The sequence below is a fragment of the Mobula hypostoma genome, chromosome X2, assembly GCF_963921235.1.
Source record: "Mobula hypostoma chromosome X2, sMobHyp1.1, whole genome shotgun sequence".
Taxonomy (NCBI): Eukaryota; Metazoa; Chordata; class Chondrichthyes; order Myliobatiformes; family Myliobatidae; genus Mobula; species Mobula hypostoma.
The window spans coordinates 6777755-6796581 of record NC_086129.1 but is presented as its reverse complement, the minus strand read 5'-3'; the positions used below and the strand labels follow the sequence as shown (position 1 = coordinate 6796581).

The following is an 18827-nucleotide window of genomic DNA, read 5'->3' as shown; positions in this document are numbered from 1 at the left end:
TGGGATCCCGTTGGAGGTGACGGAAGTTACGGAGCCAGAGGCTGGTGGGGTGGTAGGTGAGGACCAAGGGAACCCTATTCCTAGTGGGGTGGCGGGAGGATGGAGTGAGAGCAGATGTACGTGAAATGGGGGAGATGCGTTTAAGAGCAGAGTTGATAGTGGAGGAAGGGAAGCCCCTTTCTTTAAAAAAGGAAGACATCTCCCTCGTCCTAGAATGAAAAGCCTCATCCTGAGAGCAGATGCGGCGGAGACGGAGGAATTGCGAGAAGGGGATGGCATTTTTGCAAGAGACAGGGTGAAAAGAGGAATAGTCCAGATAGTTGTGAGAGTCAGTAGGCTTATAGTAGACATCAGTGGATAAGCTGTCTCCAGAGACAGAGACAGAAAGATCTAGAAAGGGGAGGGAGGTGTCGGAAATGGACCAGGTAAACTTGAGGGCAGGGTGAAAGTTGGAGGCAAAGTTAATAAAGTCAACGAATTCTGCATGCGTGCAGGAAGCAGCGCCAATGCAGTCATCGATGTAGCGAAGGAAAAGTGGGGGACAGATACCAGAATAGGCATGGAAGGACATAGATTGTTCCACAAAGCCAACAAAAAGGCAGGCATAGCTAGGACCCATACGGGTGCCCATAGCTACACCTTTAGTTTGGAGGAAGTGGGAGGAGCCAAAGGAGAAATTATTAAGAGTAAGGACTAATTCCGCTAGACGGAGCAGAGTGGTGGTAGAGGGGAATTGATTAGGTCTGGAATCCAAAAAGAAGCGTAGAGCTTTGAGACCTTCCTGATGGGGGATGGAAGTATATAAGGACTGGACATCCATGGTGAAGGTAAAGCGGTGGGGGCCAGGGAACTTAAAATCATCGAGAAGTTTAAGAGCGTGAGAAATGTCAGGAACATAGGTCGGAAGGGATTGAACAAGGGGTGATAAAACAGTGTCGAGGTATGCAGAAATGAGTTCAGTGGGGCAGGAGCAAGCTGAGACAATAGGTCGGCCAGGACAGGCAGGTTGTCGTACCCCATCTGTTACTCATTTTTATGCACACATTCTTTCTCTCACTCTTTTTCTCCCTCTGTCCCTCTGAATTTGCCCATCCTCTGGGTCCCCCCCCCGTCTTGTCTTTCTTCCCGGACCTCCTGTCCCATGATCCTCTCGTATCCCCTTTTGCCTATCACCTGTCCAGCTCTTGGCTCTATCCCTTCCCCTCCTGTCTTCTCCTATCATTTTGGATCTCCCCCTCCCCCTCCAACTTTCAAATCCCTTACTCACTCTTCCTTCAGTTAGTCCTGACGAAGGGTCTCGGCCTGAAACGTCGACTGCACTTCTTCCTAGAGATGCTGCCCGGCCTGCTGCGTTCACCAGCAACTTTGATGTGTGTTGCTTGAATTTCCAGCATCTGCAGAATTCCTGTTGTTTGCATAGAAATTCCTCTTCCCATTCTGGATGGAATTTGTACGTTTTTGCCTTCTTTCGCAGAGCCTCCGCAATGCTAGCTAGCGACTTGCAGGATATCACCAGTGAGTGCCGTATATTGATGTTTGCGACAGTCTGCACTCTTATCTAATCTAATTGGTCACTTTGATGCAGCACAAGCTATGCTGAAAAAATAGAACAGCTGAATCAAAAGAGAGAGAGAGGCGCTAACCTTTCAGAGAAAACTAAAATTAATGCTAATTATTAGCACACGATCTGAAATGCTAAACATGAATTCACGTTATCAAAGGCAAAAAATTCAAAAGAAAGAAAGAGTGGTACAACTGATCAAAGTTCTGCGTAACTGACGTAATATAAATAGCAGCGTAAGAGAGTCAAAACCGATGAACGTTGATCAAAGTTCAGTTGTTATGAATGCAGAAGGGAGTCATTTTTACCCACACGTGTTGCATTCTTTTGCCATTGGACAGTTTGCCCGTTTGTTTGTTTATGTTTAAGATAAACAAAACTCTCCCACGCTCCATGGAATTTGACAGACAGCAGCAACAGTCACATGATGTCAGCACACACGTGACGCACAGCACTGCGCAGCGGAAAAAGAGAAACACAAAAACCAGGGAAAGGAACGAAGACAACAGGAATTCTGCAGATGCTGGAAATTCAAGCAACACATCAAAGTTGCTGGTGAACGCAGCAGGCCAGGCAGCATCTGTAGGAAGAGGTACAGTCGACGTTTCAGGCCGAGACCCTTCGTCAGGACTAACTGAAGGAAGAGTGAGTAAGGGATTTGAAAGTTGGAGGGGGAGTGGAAGATCCAAAATGATAGGAGAAGACAGGAGGGGGAGGGATAGAGCCAAGAGCTGGACAGGTGATAGGCAAAAGGGGATACGAGGGGATCATGGGACAGGAGGTCCGGGAAGAAAGACAAGTGGGGGGGGGGACCCAGAGGATGGGCAAGAGGTATATTCAGAGGGACAGAGGGAGAAAAAGGAGAGTGAGAGAAAGAATACGTGTATAAAAATAAGTCACAGATGGGGTACGAAGGGGAGGTGGGGCCTTAGCGGAAGTTACAGAAGTCGATGTCAATGCCATCAGGTTGGAGGCTACCCAGACGGAATATAAGGTGTTGCTCCTCCAACCTGAGTGTGGCTTCATCTTTACAGTAGAGGAGGCCGTGGATAGACATGTCAGAATGGGAATGGGATGTGGAATTAAAATGTGTGGCCACTGGCTGATCCTGCTTTCTCTGGCAGACAGAGCGTAGATGTTCAGCAAAGCGGTCTCCCAGTCTGCGTCGAGTCTCGCCCATATAGAAAAGGCCACATCGGGAGCACCGGAAGCAGTATATCGCCCCAGTCGACTCACAGGTGAAGTGTTGCCTCATCTGTAAGGTCTGTTTGGGGCCCTGAATGGTGGTAAGGGAGGAAGTGTAAGGGCATGTGTAGCACTTGTTCCGCTTACACGGATAAGTGCCAGGAGGGAGAGTTTAAAAAGGAGACCACCCTATACAGCGGGCAGCAGAGTGAGTGGGAGCAGAGTGTCGGGCTTTGGCTTCAACGGGCTTCGGCGGTAAACGGGAAGAAGCGAGAGCAAAGAATCAACTCTGTTTTTTTTCTCCCCCGCCCTTCGCGAATCGGCCCGGACAGACAGGAACAGCAGGGCTCTCACAGCTAACGGTACGAGCTAACGGTTTAAAACGTTCATCTGTTTGGCGAGGCAAGTGGGTAAGTAGACTTATTTTTCCTGTTTCATTCCTGTAGAATTAGATAGCATGCCTGCAGGGTTAGTGCTTTGTTCAGGGTGTCAGATGTGGGAATCCTGGGAGTCCTCCAGCCTCCCTGATGGCCACATCTGCACCAGGTGCACCGAGATGCAGCGACTCAGAGACCATGTTAGGGACCTGGAGCTGCAGCTTGATGACCTACTGCTTATCAGGGAAAGTGAAGAGGTGATAGACAGGAGCTACAGGGAGGTCATCAGTCCTAGGCTAGAGGGGTCAGAAAACTGGGTCACTGTCAAGAGAGGGAAGGGAAATGCCCGGATAGTGGAGAGCACACCTCTGGCTGTCCCCCTCAGCAACAAATATCTTGTTCTAGATGCTGTTGAGGGGGATGACCTGACGGGGGATGCCCACGGTGTCCAGGTCCCTGGCACTGAGCCTGGCGCTGTTGTGCAGGAGAGAAGGAGGGAGAAGAGGAATGCGGTAGTCATAGGGGATTCCATAGTCAGGGGAACGGACAGGAGATTCTGTGAGCCTGATAGAGATACCCGCATGGTGTGTTGCCTCCCAGGTGCCAGGGTACGGGATGTCTCGGATCGGGTCCTGAATATTCTGAAGGGGGAGGGTGAGCAGCCAGCTGTCTTGGTACATGTTGGTACCAATGACATAGATAGGACAAGGAGGAGGTCCTGAAGAGAGATTTCCAGGAGTTAGGAAGGAAGCTGAGAAGCAGGACCTCCAGGGTAGTAATCTCGGGATTGCTACCTGTGCCACGTGCTAGCGAGGGCAAGAATAGTAGGATCAGGCAGATGAATGTGTGGCTGAGAGACTGGTGCAGGGGGCAGGACTTCAGATTCTTGATAATTGGGATCTCTTCTGGGGGAAGTATGACCTGTTCAAAAAGGACAGGTTACACCTGAACCCGAAGGGGACCAACGTCCTGGCGGGAAGGTTTAATAGAGCCGTTAGGGAGGGTTTAAACTAATTTGGCAGGGGGATGGGACCCGGAATGACAGAGCAGAGGAAGGGGAAAACAGAAATAAATCTAAGATATTGAGCAGTAAGGATGTCAGAAAAGACAGGCAGGTGATGAGGCAAATTTGTAGCCATTGGGATGAGTTGCAGTGCAATAAAGTTGCAGTGAAATCAAAGCGAAAAGTATCAAATACTGGTCTTAAGGTGTTATACTTAAATGCAAGCAGCATAAGGAATAAGGTGGATGATCTTGTCGTACAGCTACAGATTGGCAGGTATGATATTGTGGCCATCACTGAGACGTGGCTAAAGGATGCATGTCTCTGGGAGCTGAACGTCCAAGGATACACGGTGTATCGGAAGGATAGGAAGGTAGGCAGAGGGGGAGGCGTGGCTTTATTGGTAAGAAATGATATTAAATCATTGGAAAGAGGTGATATAGGATCGGAAGGTGCAGCATCTTTATGGGTTGAGCTAAGAAATCGCAGGGGTAAAAGGACCCTGATGGCAGTTCTTTATAGGCCTCCAAACTGCTGCAGTGATGTGGACTACAAATTACAACAGGAAATAGAAAAGGCTTGTCAGAAGGGCAGTGTTAAGATAATTGTGGGGGATTTTAACATACAAGTGGATTGCGAAAATCAGGTCGGCACTGAATATCGAGAGAGAGAGAATTTGTAGAATGTCTGCGAGATGGCTTTTTAGAACAGCTTGTTGTTGAGCCCACTAGGGGATCGGCTGTACTGGATTGGGTATTGTGTAATGAACCGGAGGTGATTAGAGAGACTGAGGTGAAGGAACCCTCAGGAGGCAGTGATCATAACATGATTGAGTTCACTGTGACATTTCAAAAGAGAAGCCGAAATCTGATGTGTCGGTATTTCAGTGGAGTAAAGGAAATTACAGTGGCATGAGAGAGCATCTGGCCAAAGTTGACTGGAAAGGGACACTGGCAGGAAAGACGGCAGAGCAGCAGTAGCTGGAGTTTATGTGAGAAGTGAGGAAGGTGCAAGACAGGTATATTCCAGAAAAGAAGAAATGTTCGAATGGAAAAATGATGCAACCGTGGTTGACAAGAGAAGTTAAAGCCAAAGTTAAAGCAAAGGAGAGGGCATACAAGGAAGCAAAAATTAGTTCGAAGACAGAGGATTGGAAAGTTTTTAAAACCTTACAAAAGGAAACTAAGAAGGTCATTAAGAGGGAATAGATTAACTATAAAAGGAAGCTAGCAAATAATATCAAAGAGGATACTAAAAGCTTTTTCAAGTATATAAAGAGTAAAAGACAGGTGAGAGTAGATATAGGACCGATAGAAAATGATGTTGGAGAAATTGTAATGGGAGATAAGGAGATGGCAGAGGAACTGAACGAGTATTTTGCATCAGTCTTCACTGAGGAAGACATCAGCAGTATACCGGACACTCAGTACACCGGAGCAGGGAAGAGAAGTGTGCGCAGTCACAATTACGACAGAGAAAGTACTCAGGAAGCTGAATAGTCTAAAGGTAGATAAATCTCTCGGACCAGATGAAATGCACCCTCGTGTTCTGAAGGAAGTAGCTGTGGAGATTGCGGAGGCATTAGCCATGATCTTTCAAAAGTCAATAGATTCTGGCATGGTTCCGGAGGACTGGAAGATTGCAAGCGTCACTCTGCTATTTAAGAAGGGGGCAAGGAAGCAAAAAGGAAATTATAGACCTGTTAGCTTGACATCCGTGGTTGGGAAGTTGTTGGAGTCGATCGTCAAGGATGAGGTTACAGAGTACCTGGAGGCATATAACAAGATAGGCAGAACTCAGCATGGATTCCTTAAAGGAAAATCCTGCCTGACAAACCTATTACAATTTTTTGAGGAAATTACCAGTAGGCTAGACAAGGGAGATGTAGTGGATGTTGTATATTTGGATTTTCAGACAGCCTTTGACAAGGTGCCACACATGAGGCTGCTTAACAAGATAAGAGCTCATGGAATTACGGGAAAGTTACATACATGGATAGAGTGTTGACTGACTGGCAGGAAACAGAGAGTGGGGAAAAAGGGATCCAATTCTGGTTGGCTGCTGGTTACCAGTGGTGTTCCACAGGGGTCTGTGTTGGGGCTGCTTCTTTTTACATTGTACATCAATGATTTGGATTATGGAATAGATGGTTTTGTGACTAAGTTTGCTGATGATACGAAGATAGGTGGAGGAGCCGGTAGTGCTGAGGAAACAGAGTCTGCAGAGAGACTTGGATAGATTGGAAGAATGGGCAAAGAAGTGGCAAATGAAATACAATGTTGGAAAGTGTATGGTTATGCTCTTTGGCAGAAGAAATAAACGGGCAGACTATTATTTAAATGGAGAAAGAATTCAAAGTTTGAGATGCAATGGGACTTGGGAGTCCTCATACAGGATACCCTTAAAGTTAACCTCCAGGTTGAGTCGGTAGTGAAGAAGGTGAATGCAATGTTGGCATTCATTTCCAGAGGAATAGAGTATAGGAGCAGGGATGTGATGTTGAGGTTCTATAAGGCGCTGGTGAGACCTCACTTGGAGTACGGTAGGCAGTTTTGTTCTCCTTATTTAAGAAAGGATGTGCTGACATTGGAGAGGGTACAGAGAAGATTCACTAGAATGATTCCGGGAATGAGAGGCTTAACATATGAGGAACGTTTGTCCGCTCTTGGATTGTATTCCTTGGAGTTTAGAAGAATGAGGGAGGACCTCATAGAACTATTTCGAATGTTGAAAGGCATGGACAGAGTGGATGTGGCAAAGTTGTTTCCCATGATGGGGGAGTCTGGTACGAGAGGGCATGACTTAAGGATTGAAGGGCGCCCATTCAGAACAGAAATGCGAAGAAATTTTTTTAGTCAGAGGGTGATGAATCTGTGGAATTTGTTGCCACGGGCGGCAGTGGAGGCCACGTCGTTGGGTGTACTTAAGGCAGAGATTGATAGGTATCTGAGTAGCCAGGGCATCAAAGGTTATGGTGAGAAGGCGGAGTGGGACTAAATGGGAGAATGGATCAGCTCATAATAAAATGGTGGAGCAGACTCGATGGGCCGAATGGCCGACTTCTGCTCCTTTGTCTTATGGTTTTGTGGACTCCCACCAGCTGATTGACAGTGATGATCATATCGATGGCAATGCCAATGAATATAAAGTGGAGGGCAGTGGTTATTCTCATCGGAGTGCGGCACTTTTGTGATGTGAAAGCGCCAAGTCACTTGTCATCGAGGCAAAGATGTTTTACATCGCTATTTACCCAGAGAGAACTAAATCTGACGGAAGGTTTCATTTCCATACAACACTAATTGACATTCCCACTGACTGGAAGGTAAACCGGGATTAACTGGGAACTATATTTTTGATCCGAGTTCATAATTCTCGGATTTACATAGCTGGAGCTCGGTAGTGTTTGGGAGATATATCCGCTCGCATTTCCTCTGACTGTTCGGGACAACGCCGGTACTGTCGCCTATGGCTGCCTCTTTACCCAGAAGCCCTCACGATGAGAAACCTCCCCGTCAGCCATGGAAAGATGCAGGAATGCGCATGCGCCGAAAACGCGGCGGAGGCGCCGAGTCGATGCTCCCTGGGGGCCCGGGTACGGATCGTGGGGCTGAGAGAGAGGGAAAGGACCAGGACTGTCGTCGGGTGCAGTACCAGTGTGGCTGGAAAACACAGTAATTATCCTTCGGTCGCGTTTCAGACGCCGGTGATTGACAGCCCGCCCGGAGCGCGCTCTTACCTGCGTCCGACCGTTGTGAGCCGCTCGTCCAGTCAGCGCATGCGCGGTATTCGGGTCTGAGCGCGGCGACCACGCATGCGCGTTTTTTTTAAACAGCAGACAATCTGCAGATGCGGAAATGCAAAGCGACACCCGGAAAATGCTGGAGGGACTCAGGGGGGCGGCAGCAACGTGGAGAGGGGTGAACAGTCGGCGTTTCACACCGACACCCTTCTTCAGGACTGGAAAGCAAGGGAGGGAGTCAGAATGTCTGTGTGTGGGGCGCGGGGGAGTAAAGTCAAGAGCTGTGAAGTTCACTGGTGAAAGAGATACAGGGCTGGAGAATAATAATAATAATAATAATAATTGCTTTATTGATCCCGAGTGGGAAATTCTTTTGTCAGAGCAGCTAAATTTAAAATCACACTTAGCAGTGTGCAGACTTTACTAAAAATAAAGTTGAGAATAATTATATACAGAATAATACGGTAGCAATGTGCAATTATAACGTGTGAAACAATTTTGCAGAGACTACTGAACTATGATCTGTCGCAGAAAGATGTATTTAATTGACTTTATTTCTTACATCTTTCACATACATGTGGAGTAAAACTGTTTACGTAACGCCTCCGTTCAAATATGCAATCATCGTAATTTATAATAAACAGAACAGTCAATATAACATAGAAATACACTCTAATCAGCGTGAGTTAAGCAGTCTGATTCCTGGTGGAAGAAGCTGTTCCGGAGCCTGTTGGTCCTGGCTTTTATGCTGCGGTAACGTTGCCCCGATGGTAGCAGCTGGAACAGATTGTGATTGTGGAGACTCGGGTGCCCAGTGATCTACACACCTATCTTTGTAAATTCCCTGAATCGTGGGAAGTTCACAACTACAGGTGCGCTGGGCTGCGCGAACCACTCTCTGCAGAATTCTTCGATTAAGGGAGGTACAGTTCCCATACCAGGCATTGATGCAGCCAGTCAGGATGCTCATAATTGTGCCCCTGTAGACAGTTTTAAGGATTTGGGGGCCCACACCAAACTTCCTCAACCGTCTGAGGTCAAAGAGGCGCTGCTGTGCCTTTTTCACCGCACAGTTTGTGTGTACAGACCACGTGGGGTCCTCGGTGATGCGGATCCCGAGGAACTTAAAGCTGTTTACCTTCTCAACCCCAGATCCATTGATGTCAATAGGGGTTAGCCGTCTCCATTCCTCCTGTCGTCCACAACCTGCTCCCTTGATTTTTTGACATTAAGGGAGAGGTTGTTTTCTTGACACCATTGTGTCAGAGAGATGACTTCTTCCTTGTAGGCCACCTCATTATTGTTTGATGTTAGGCCAATCAATGTAATGTCATCGCAAATTTAATTCGCAGTTTGGAGCTGTGGGTGGCAGATTAGCAGATGAACTGTTGTATATGGTTATTACATTTGATGGGAAAGATCTTCTGTAATGATCCTTGTGACAGCGGCGCTGAGTGAGTCTGTTTGAAAGGGTGCTCCGCTGCCGATGCTGTATGTCGTGGAGAGAATGTGCCCGATTGTCCGTAATGGATGACCATTTGTTTAATGTCCTCCTCCCCACAACTAACTCGAAAGAGCCCCGGTTGTGGCCAAGGACGGTTCCAGCCTTTCTGACGAGTTTATTTTGTCGTTTTGCATCACCAGCACCGATGCTGCTCCCCCAACATAAATCCGCAAAGACTGAACTCGCTACAACAAACTGGTAAAAGATCTCCAACATCCTGCCTCACACATTCAAGGATCTCGGCTTCCTTAGAAAATGGAGCCCGCTCATCCCCTTCTTGTAAACAGCCTTGCTGTTGCTTTTCCAATCATGTCTGTTGCCGAGGTGAAACCCCAATGCTGTACTTCTCCACCACCGCAACGTCTTCTCCCAGAACGTATACAGGACTCGTCACTCTCCTCTTCCACCTAAAATCAATCCCCATTTCCCTGGTTATGGCCACATTCAGAAGCAGGTGATTCCTCCCTCACTATTCCACAAACCTGTCCACCAGTCCTCTGTGCCCCGAGTCCTGCCCGTCTCTGATGCACCCAACCACCGCAGAGTCATCAGAGAACTTCTGCAAGTGGCCAGACTCAGAGTTGCACTGAAAGTCTGAGGTGTTCAGTGTGAACAGAAACGGAGACAGGACAGTCCCTTGTGGGGCTCCGGTGTCACTCACCTCCACCTCAGGCAGAGAACCACCCAGCGGTACAAACTGGGGTCTATCAGTCAGGAAGGCAGTAATCCAGGAGATAGTGAATTTGTCTATGCCCATCCTTTGCAGCTTCTTGTGCAGATGACGTGGCTGGATTGAATTAAATGTTGCCCGGGGAGACTGAGGAGAACCCAAGTGCGGGACACCGGCACGTCGACTGAGTTGGGGATGCTGGCGTAGACGTGAACGTAGAACAGCAAACCGGAGGGATCTTGACAAGGAGACGGGATCTACAGGGACTATCTGAAAACTAGAGCTGAGCTTAGAACTAACGGTTCTAATCGCACAAGAGAACGAAGTATTACACGAGAATGGACCAACAAACTGACAGCCTACGATAGTGACACCATCGTACTGATTTCACAGTCTCTGATGCAAACCAGGGGTACCCTAATTAAGCAAACTTGCAGCAATTGGAAATCTAATGGCTGAAATTAGGGCATAATCAGGGAGAAAGGAGTGTTAAAGGGGAACAGCCGAACGGAACTATGACATTAAAGGCACCAGAAACATTTTAAAAAATGTGATTCTCAGAATGCCACCACCATCATCCCGGTGGGAGTGAGCTCGCTGCAACAGGGAAATGACAGTAAAACACCCAGGTTCTGTTCAGCTACCTAAGTCTAGGGAAGACCATCTCTGGCCCCCGAAAACGTGTGAGCTCACCCGAGACCCCCTGTTTGGGTGGATGCTGCGTGATTTGTTTCCCTGATACAAATCAATACCACGAGATAACAGACTGGACACCATACATAATTAAACGATTTAGATTTATAATTCTGAATTTGACTAAAGTTAGTAAAGAAAAAAGCAAAAAAAAAAACAAAAGGGGCCCATATTAATGAAACAGTCTAATGTGCACAAGTTGGAGCTCACGGTTTCCCCTTCGCCGATCCTCCTTCGATCTCCCCGGCCTTTGTCGGATTATGACTCCGGTCCGGCGTCTTTTCTCTTCATCTCCCACCGAATGAAGATGTCACTCTGGTGTCAGGCACACGGCACGAAACACACTCCCGTCATCGGACGGTTCACTTTCCAAAACACCCGTTATCTCTAACTATCACCCAGACACTGCTCCTGCAGAAAGACCATTTCACTCCCCTCCCACCCCCCGCACCAAGATTAATCATGTCCTCATTGTGATAATTTTCCACCCCTTCATACAAAGCACAAAGTCCACTCCAGGTGTAAACGGCAGTGACACAGCTCACCAAGGCGATAGTTGCCACAGTCTCTTCCCCCGGTGCTACATAGGCCAGCCTATCGAGTGGTCTAATGATTCTGTGAGGTCTCCTTACCCCGTCATCTACTTCTTCAGGTTCAGAAACTCCTTGGGATACTTCTGGCCCCCAGACAGTCCTTTCAGCTGTGAATCGGCTGGGGTGATATACTGCGTTCGGTGCTCCCGATGCGGCCTTCTATATATTGGCGAGACCCGACGCAGACTGGGAGATCGTTTCGCTGAACACCTACGCTCTGTCCGCCAGAGAAAGCAGGATCTCTCAGTGGCCACACATTTTAATTCCATGTCCCATTCCCATTCTAATATGTCTATCCATGGCCTCCTCTACTGTCAAGGTGAAGCCACACTCAGGTTGGAGGAACAACACCTTATATTCCGCCTGGGTAGCCTCCAATCTGATGGCATGAACATTGACTTCTCAAACTTCCGCTAATGCCCCACCTCCCCCTCGTACCCCATCCCTTATTTATTTATATCCACGCATTCTTTTTCTCTCTCTCCTTTTTCTCCCTCTGTCCCTCTCAATATACCCCTTGCCCAACTTCTGGGTTTCCCCCCCTCCCCTTTTCCTTCTCCCTGGGCCATGATCCTCTCATATCCCTTTTGCCAATCAACCATCCCTCCCCCTCCTGTCTTCTCCTATCATTTCGGATCTCCCCCTCCCACATCTCTTACTAACTCTTCCTTCCTCTTCCTTCAGTTAGTCCTGACGAAGGGTTTCGGCCCGAAACGTCGACTGTACCTCTTCCTGGAGATGCTGCCTGGTCTGCTGCGTTCACCAGCATTTTTGTGTGTGTGTTGCTGGAATTTCCATATTCTGCAGATTTGCTCGTGTTTGCATTGATAAGAGAAGATATATTTTTTTAATTAATTCGTTTATTTATATTTATTTCTCCTGCTGGGTGGCGGCGACGTCAAAGAGGGGCTGTGCTTTCAGCAGCGAAAGCGGCTCCTCGCTGCCCTTCTCTCGAAATTGCTGGAGCAGCAATTGCGGCGTGCCGGAAGGTGACATCGAAGAAGCCGGGGAAGTCCTGTAGACAGTAAAGGTCCCCGTGGGTAAATCCACAGCAGTCCATCAGGACCTTCCGGATGAAGGTCTCCCTGGTGTAGCCGGTGCCCCCGTTCCAATCTCGCACTGTCACCCTGATAGTGTTCGGGATTTCCGGACCTTGAGCCGCTGCGCTGATCTCCGCGGCCATCCTCCACATCGCTGAATTGGCTCAATCACAAGTCGCCTCTCTGACAGCGTGAAATCTCTTCTCCGCCTTCTGACCGCTGCGAGTCCCCAAAGATACTGCGCTCGATTTCCACCAAAAGGCCGAGAAAACATACCACTGAACTCTGGATCCATTCGGATCCTGTTAGTCTTCCCTCCATTAAGTTAGACCGACTGTCTACACAACACCTGCTTATCCTACTTCACTTCAACTGTTGAAGCAGGTTTGGTGTAATTCCTCTCAGTCTTTGGCATATGTTGTCTTTTTCTCCCCTGTAGAGAAACCTCTTTCGGAATCTGGTTGATAATGTAAAATAGCTGATATTCCACCAACCCAATGAGAGAGACGGAGCTTGTTTGTGTGACTCCTCCTCCTCTCCGCTGAGAATTCCCGTCCAGCTGTTCCGCCCGCCCCCCCCGGCTCCGGCGTCTTACGTCATTGCAAGCGTAATGACGTAACGGTAGGCGTCGGAGGGGGGACGTAACTCGATCGGGATGGTTGTCGCCGGAGAAGGGAAGTTTGTGCCGGGACAGGTGACTGGGGAGGGGGACCTCCGGAAACGGGAGCAGTGTGGATCGGAACATCGGATGGAAGTGATGGCGCGGGAGTGAGACGAAGGGGAGAGTTGTGAATGGGGGAGTGAGGGACGATGTGTGGTTGAGTTGGTGGGGGGAGAGGGATGCGGGAGAGTCGGACGAAAGGGAGGGGGTAGGGTTGCAACTCGGACAGTGCTGGCATGTGGCAATGGATTATTTCCACATAAATTAATCTAACCATCTGGCTGGACTTCATTGGTAACGAAAGCTTATTGACTAGAACTGGTTCCATTAAGAAATCGGCGATAATCAGGGGAGAATGTGGGTACACTCCAGTGACTACGAACTTCTTTCAGACATCCCACGGCCTTTCTGCCGTATGCCTCGAGCCGAATGCTGGAAATAATTATGAATAGTCCGTATTTGGCTAAATTTATGCAGCTCCATCCAGCGTTTAACAACATTCTCCAACCTACGGTGTGTACCACTTACTACATCCCCAAGGAGAAAAAAAAAGGTGGAAATCTGGGGAAAAGAAGCATAAAATACTGAAAGGGATTCTGTGGTCATGCAGCATTCTGTAGAGAAGGAAGCAGTTAATGATTCAGATGTGATGAGATTATTAATCATAGCAGTGATCTTTTATCAGTTCTATGGAAGAGCCATTAACCTGACACGTTTGCTCTGTTTCTCTGCAGAATGGTGACTGAACTGCCAGGTATTGCCTGCACTTTATTTTAACTGAAAAGATATGGCCATTCTGTCATTGTGGAGTCTGGGTCTGAGTCCTGGAACGCCGTCCCCATCAGGAGTGCAGAGATCCTTAACCAGAAGAAGTGCGGTTGCTCAGGACTCATCCACTGTCACTTTCTTTGGGGCAATGATGGACGTGCAGTAAAATCTGGCATTGGTAATGAAGTGTGGATTCTGGAAAGTCAGTAACTAAAAACAGCCTAATGGAACACTACAGCACAGTACAGGTCGTTCGGCCCAAACACTCCCTCCTAGATCAGCCTCTACTTTTACAAAATCCATGTGCCTATCTAAAAATTCCTTTAATGTCCCCAATGTATCTGCTTCGACCACCACCCCGGCAGTGTGTTCCACGCACCACTCTGCTTAACGAAAATTCTTACATATGATGTCCCCCTGTACTTCTCTCCAGTCACCTTAAAATGATGCCCTCTCGTATCAGCCATTTCTGCACTGGGAGAAAAGATCTCTGGCTGTCCTTCTTGGGAGCTTCTCCTGCACCTATTGTCTATTGTCTAAGCCAGATAAGAGTGATGTACAATACTTATTCAGTTTATCTGCCATCACCTTGCACCCCCACCCCATAACTACCTCTCCAGCATCATTTCCCACTTCCGCCTCTCTTTTCCACTCTATGTACCTGAAGAAAAATTTGGTATCCTCTTAATATTACTGGCTAGCTCACCTATGTATTCCATCTTTTCCTTCTTAGTTATTTTAGTTGCATTCTGTTGGTTTCTAAAAGCTTCCCAACCCACTAACTTCCCAGTAGTTTTTGCTCTATGCCCTCTCTTTGGTTTTTATGTTGTCTTTTGTTTCTCTTATCAGTCATGGTTTTGTCACCTTACCTTTAGAATACTACATCCTCTTTGTGATGTGTATATCCTGTGCCTTCCGAATTGCTTCCAGAACTTCCAGCCATTACTGCTCTGTTTTCATCCCTGCCCGTGTTCTTTTGAAATCAATTTTGACCAATTTTTCTATCATGCCTCTCTAATTCCCTTTATTCCATATCTGACTTTAGCTTCTCCTTCTCTAATGTCAGGGTGAATTTGATCACATTAAGATCACTTGCTCCTAAGGGTTCTTTGAATTTAAGTGACCTGATTAATTCCGGTTCATTACAACACCCAATCCAGAATAGCTGATCCCCAAGTGGGCTTAACCACAAGCTGCTCTAAAAGAGCATATTGCAGGCATTCCAGGAATTCCTCCTCTTGAGAACAACAACACACTAATACTCCTGTTCACTTGGATGACAACCCCCCATGACTATTGTAACATTGCCCTTTTGGCACGCATTTTCTATCTCCCATTGTAATTTGTGGACCACATGCTTACTACCATTTGGTAGTACACAGCCTGGAGGCTGTGGAAGTGAGTGAGGTCCTCAATGAATACTTCTCTTTGGTATTTACCAATGAGAGGGAACTTGATAATGGTGAGGACAATATGAGTGAGGTTGATGTTCTGGAGCATGTTGATATTAAGGGAGAGGAGATGTTGCAGTTGTTAAAATACATTAGGACAGATAAGTTCCCGGGACCCAATGGAATATTCCCCAGGCTGCTCCACCAGGTGAGGGAAGAGATTGCTGAGCCTCTGGCTAGGATCTTTATGTCCTCGTTGTCCACAGGAATGGTACCGAAGGATTGGAAGGAGGCGAATGTTGTCCGCTTGTTCAAAAAAGGTAGTAGAGATAGTCCGGGTAATTATAGACTAGTGAGCCTTACGTCTGTGGTGGGAAAGTTGTTGGAAAAGATTCTTAGAGAGAGGATTTATGTGCATTTAGAGAATGATGGTCTGATCAGGGACAGTCAGCATGGCTTTGTGAAGGGCAGATTGTGTCTAACAAGCCTGATAGAGTTCCATCAGGAGGCGACTAGGCATATAGAAGAGGGTAGTGCAGTGGATGTGATCTATATGGATTTTAGTAAGGCATTTGACAAGGTTCCACATGGTAGGCTTATTCAGAATGTCAGAAGGCATGGGATCCAGGGAAGTTTGGCCAGGGGGATTCAGAATTGGCTTGCCTACATAAGGCAGAGTGTCGTGGTGGAGGGAGTACATTCAGATTGGAGGATTGTGACTAGTCGTGTCCCACAAGGATCTGTTCTGGGACCTCTACTTTTTGTCACTTTTATTAATGACCTGGATGTGGGGGTAGAAGGGTGGGTTGGCAAGTCTGCAGATGACACAAAGGTTGGTGTAGAGGATTGTCAAAGATTGCAGAGAGACATTGATAAGATGTAGAGGTGGGCTGAGGGGTGGCAGATGGAGTTCAACCCGGAGAAGTGTGAGGTGTTACACTTCGGAAGGACAAACTCCAAGGCAGAGTACAAAGTAAATGGCAGGATACTTGGTAGTGTGGAGGAGCAGAGGGGTCTCGGGGTACATGTTCACAGATCCCTGAAAGTTGCCTCACAGGTAGATAGAGTAGTTAAGAGAGTTTATGGGGTGTTAGCTTTCATAAGTCGAGGGATAAAGTTTAAGAGTCGTGATGTAATGATGCAGCTCTATAAAACTCTGGTTAGGCCACACTTGGAGTATTGTGTCCAGTTCTGGTCACCTCAGTATAGTAAGGATGTGGATGCATTGGAAAGGGGTACAGAGGAGATTTACCAGGATGCTGCCTGGTTTAGAGAGTATGCATTACGATCAAAGATTAAGGGAGCTAGGGCTTTACTCTTTGGAGAGAAGGATGATGAGAGGAGACATGATAGAGGTGTACAAGATAATAAGAGGAATAGATAGAGTGGATAGCCAGCGCCTCTTCCCCAGGGCACCACTGCTCAATACAAGAGGACATGGCTTTAAGGTAAGGGGTGGGAAGTTCAAGGGGGATATTAGAAGAAGGTTTTTTACTCAGAGAGTGGTTGGTGTGTGGGATGCACTGCCTGAGTCAGTGGTGGAGGCAGATACACTAGTGAAGTTTAAGAGACTACTAGACAGGTATATGGAGGAATTTAAGGTGGGGGGTTTTATGGGAGGCAGGGTTTGAGGGTCAGCACAACATTGTGGGCCAAAGGGCCTGTAATGTGCTTTAGTGTTCTATGTTCTATGTTTGGACGTCAATATACATTTCCTGTCACAGATTTTTTTTTTACATTTTCTGTTCCGTAATTCTATCCACAGATTCTACACCTTCCAACCCCATGCCACTGTTTTTAATGATTTTATTTAATATTTTACCAACAGAGCCACACAACCCCACTGCTAGCTTGTTCTTTCAAGAAACATATAAGCATCTGGGAGACAAGTGGACCTGCAGATGCTAGAAATCTGGAGAACTACACACAAAGTGCTGGAGGAGCTCAGCATGTCAGGCAGCATCTATGAATGGGAATCAACATTAAGGGCCAAGACCCTTCACTGGGACTTGATACTCACGTATCTGGAATATCAACAGGCATAGAAAATAGGAAGTCGTGCAAAATAAGGAAAACTTCTCACAAAATTTAGTTCAAGGCTCAAAAAAACCTGCCAAACGGAGCTCAATAGTTACCAAATACAACAAAAGCAATAAACACTTCCATCAATACCGACATTGACTTTTTTTAATGAAAGTATCTTGGTCACATTTCAATCAGTAAGGTTTACAAAGATAAATAAGAACTGAAATGACTACTTTAGAAAAGACTATTTACACTCAAACCCACTGAGATTAACAGTAACTTGGACAGAAGGAGGAAGAGAAATAACACACATGAAAGAAAAATCACAGAACATCATCCAGAGCCCCAAACTCTGCCCTGTGCAGACCCACCTCTGGTTTCTGACCCTGCTCCATTGAGCATCCAACTAATGGTTTCCCATTCTGCTTTCAATCTTTAGAGGACGTGTTTTCTAACAAGCCTTTAGAAGCAGGGAAAATGACCCAGAATGTGGGAATGAGCCCTGAACGAGGAAGTTAACTCCCAATGTCATTCTTCCTCAGCCCAGAGATTTGAGGGGTGAAGAACATCTCAGACAGAACTGCAGTCCGCTGGACTTCTTCGGTCTGCAGAACATTGAAGGGAAACCTCTTCAGCCACAGAGTGGTGACTGTTTGGAACCCATCACCACAGGGAGAGTGAGAGATGAACAACAGGGGAGGATTTAAAAGGACTGTTGTGGAGCTGAATCACTGGCAGGGTCCAGCCGGCCTGACTTGACTCTCCACTATACACTAGGTGTGTTATAAATTCACTAAGATTTCCAAAACTGTTTCAATACAGAATACGACCAAAACATATGTGTCAATATTGCTGTCTCAGTTTTACATCTATCACAGATTATCAACATTAAGAAACATTTTAGACAGTCTCTCCTTTGTCAAATAGTAACAATGTACAATTTTAAATTGAATTAAACAGTGACTGGCACAAATCGAAGAAGAGTTAACCAACTTCAAAATTCTCTGTTAGCAAGGTCATGTTAAGTTCTCTTTCCCAATCTTGCTTAATCTTAAGTGAAGGGTAATTATACTGTTGTGACAGTAAATTATTAATTTTGCCAATAAAACTTTCACAAAAGGATTCATTTTTAAAATAATGTCTAACAGATCAGAATCCTGTATATATGGAAAATTACTTAAATATACTTGTAAGAAATATCTGACCATAAGATATTGCCAAAAAAAAATGTGAATACAAGAGAGTATTGTGTTACTAATTTCTCAAAACACATCAATCGGCCTTCTTGGAACAGATCCATGAAGGAATAGACTCCTTTATTCCTCCAAAGAAAAAAAGTAGGATCACTTAATGAAGGTTGAAATAATTTCCATTTTCTCTACAATTTCTAAAGCTTTAGAAATTAAATTACAACCTAATAAATTGACAGTTTTTTCGGTATATTTCCTCAATATATTCATGGTATTTCTACATCAGACCAACATGTAATTGCATTTGTTACATTATTGGCCAGAAGGGCTATTTTATTAAAATGGAAAGATGTCTCTGCTTCCACTTTGATACAATGGTTCTCTCAGGTGATGTTATGTCTCAGTTTGGAGAAAATCAGAAGTAGAA

General features: G+C 46.4%; 1 protein-coding gene across 2 annotated transcripts in view; it reads left to right on the top strand.

Moving 5' to 3' along the window:
* The window catches only part of LOC134340926 (oocyte zinc finger protein XlCOF6-like), a 408299-nt gene that overhangs the window by 258494 nt on the left and 130978 nt on the right, over window positions 1-18827 (top strand). The gene's annotated exons all lie outside the window — the stretch shown is intronic.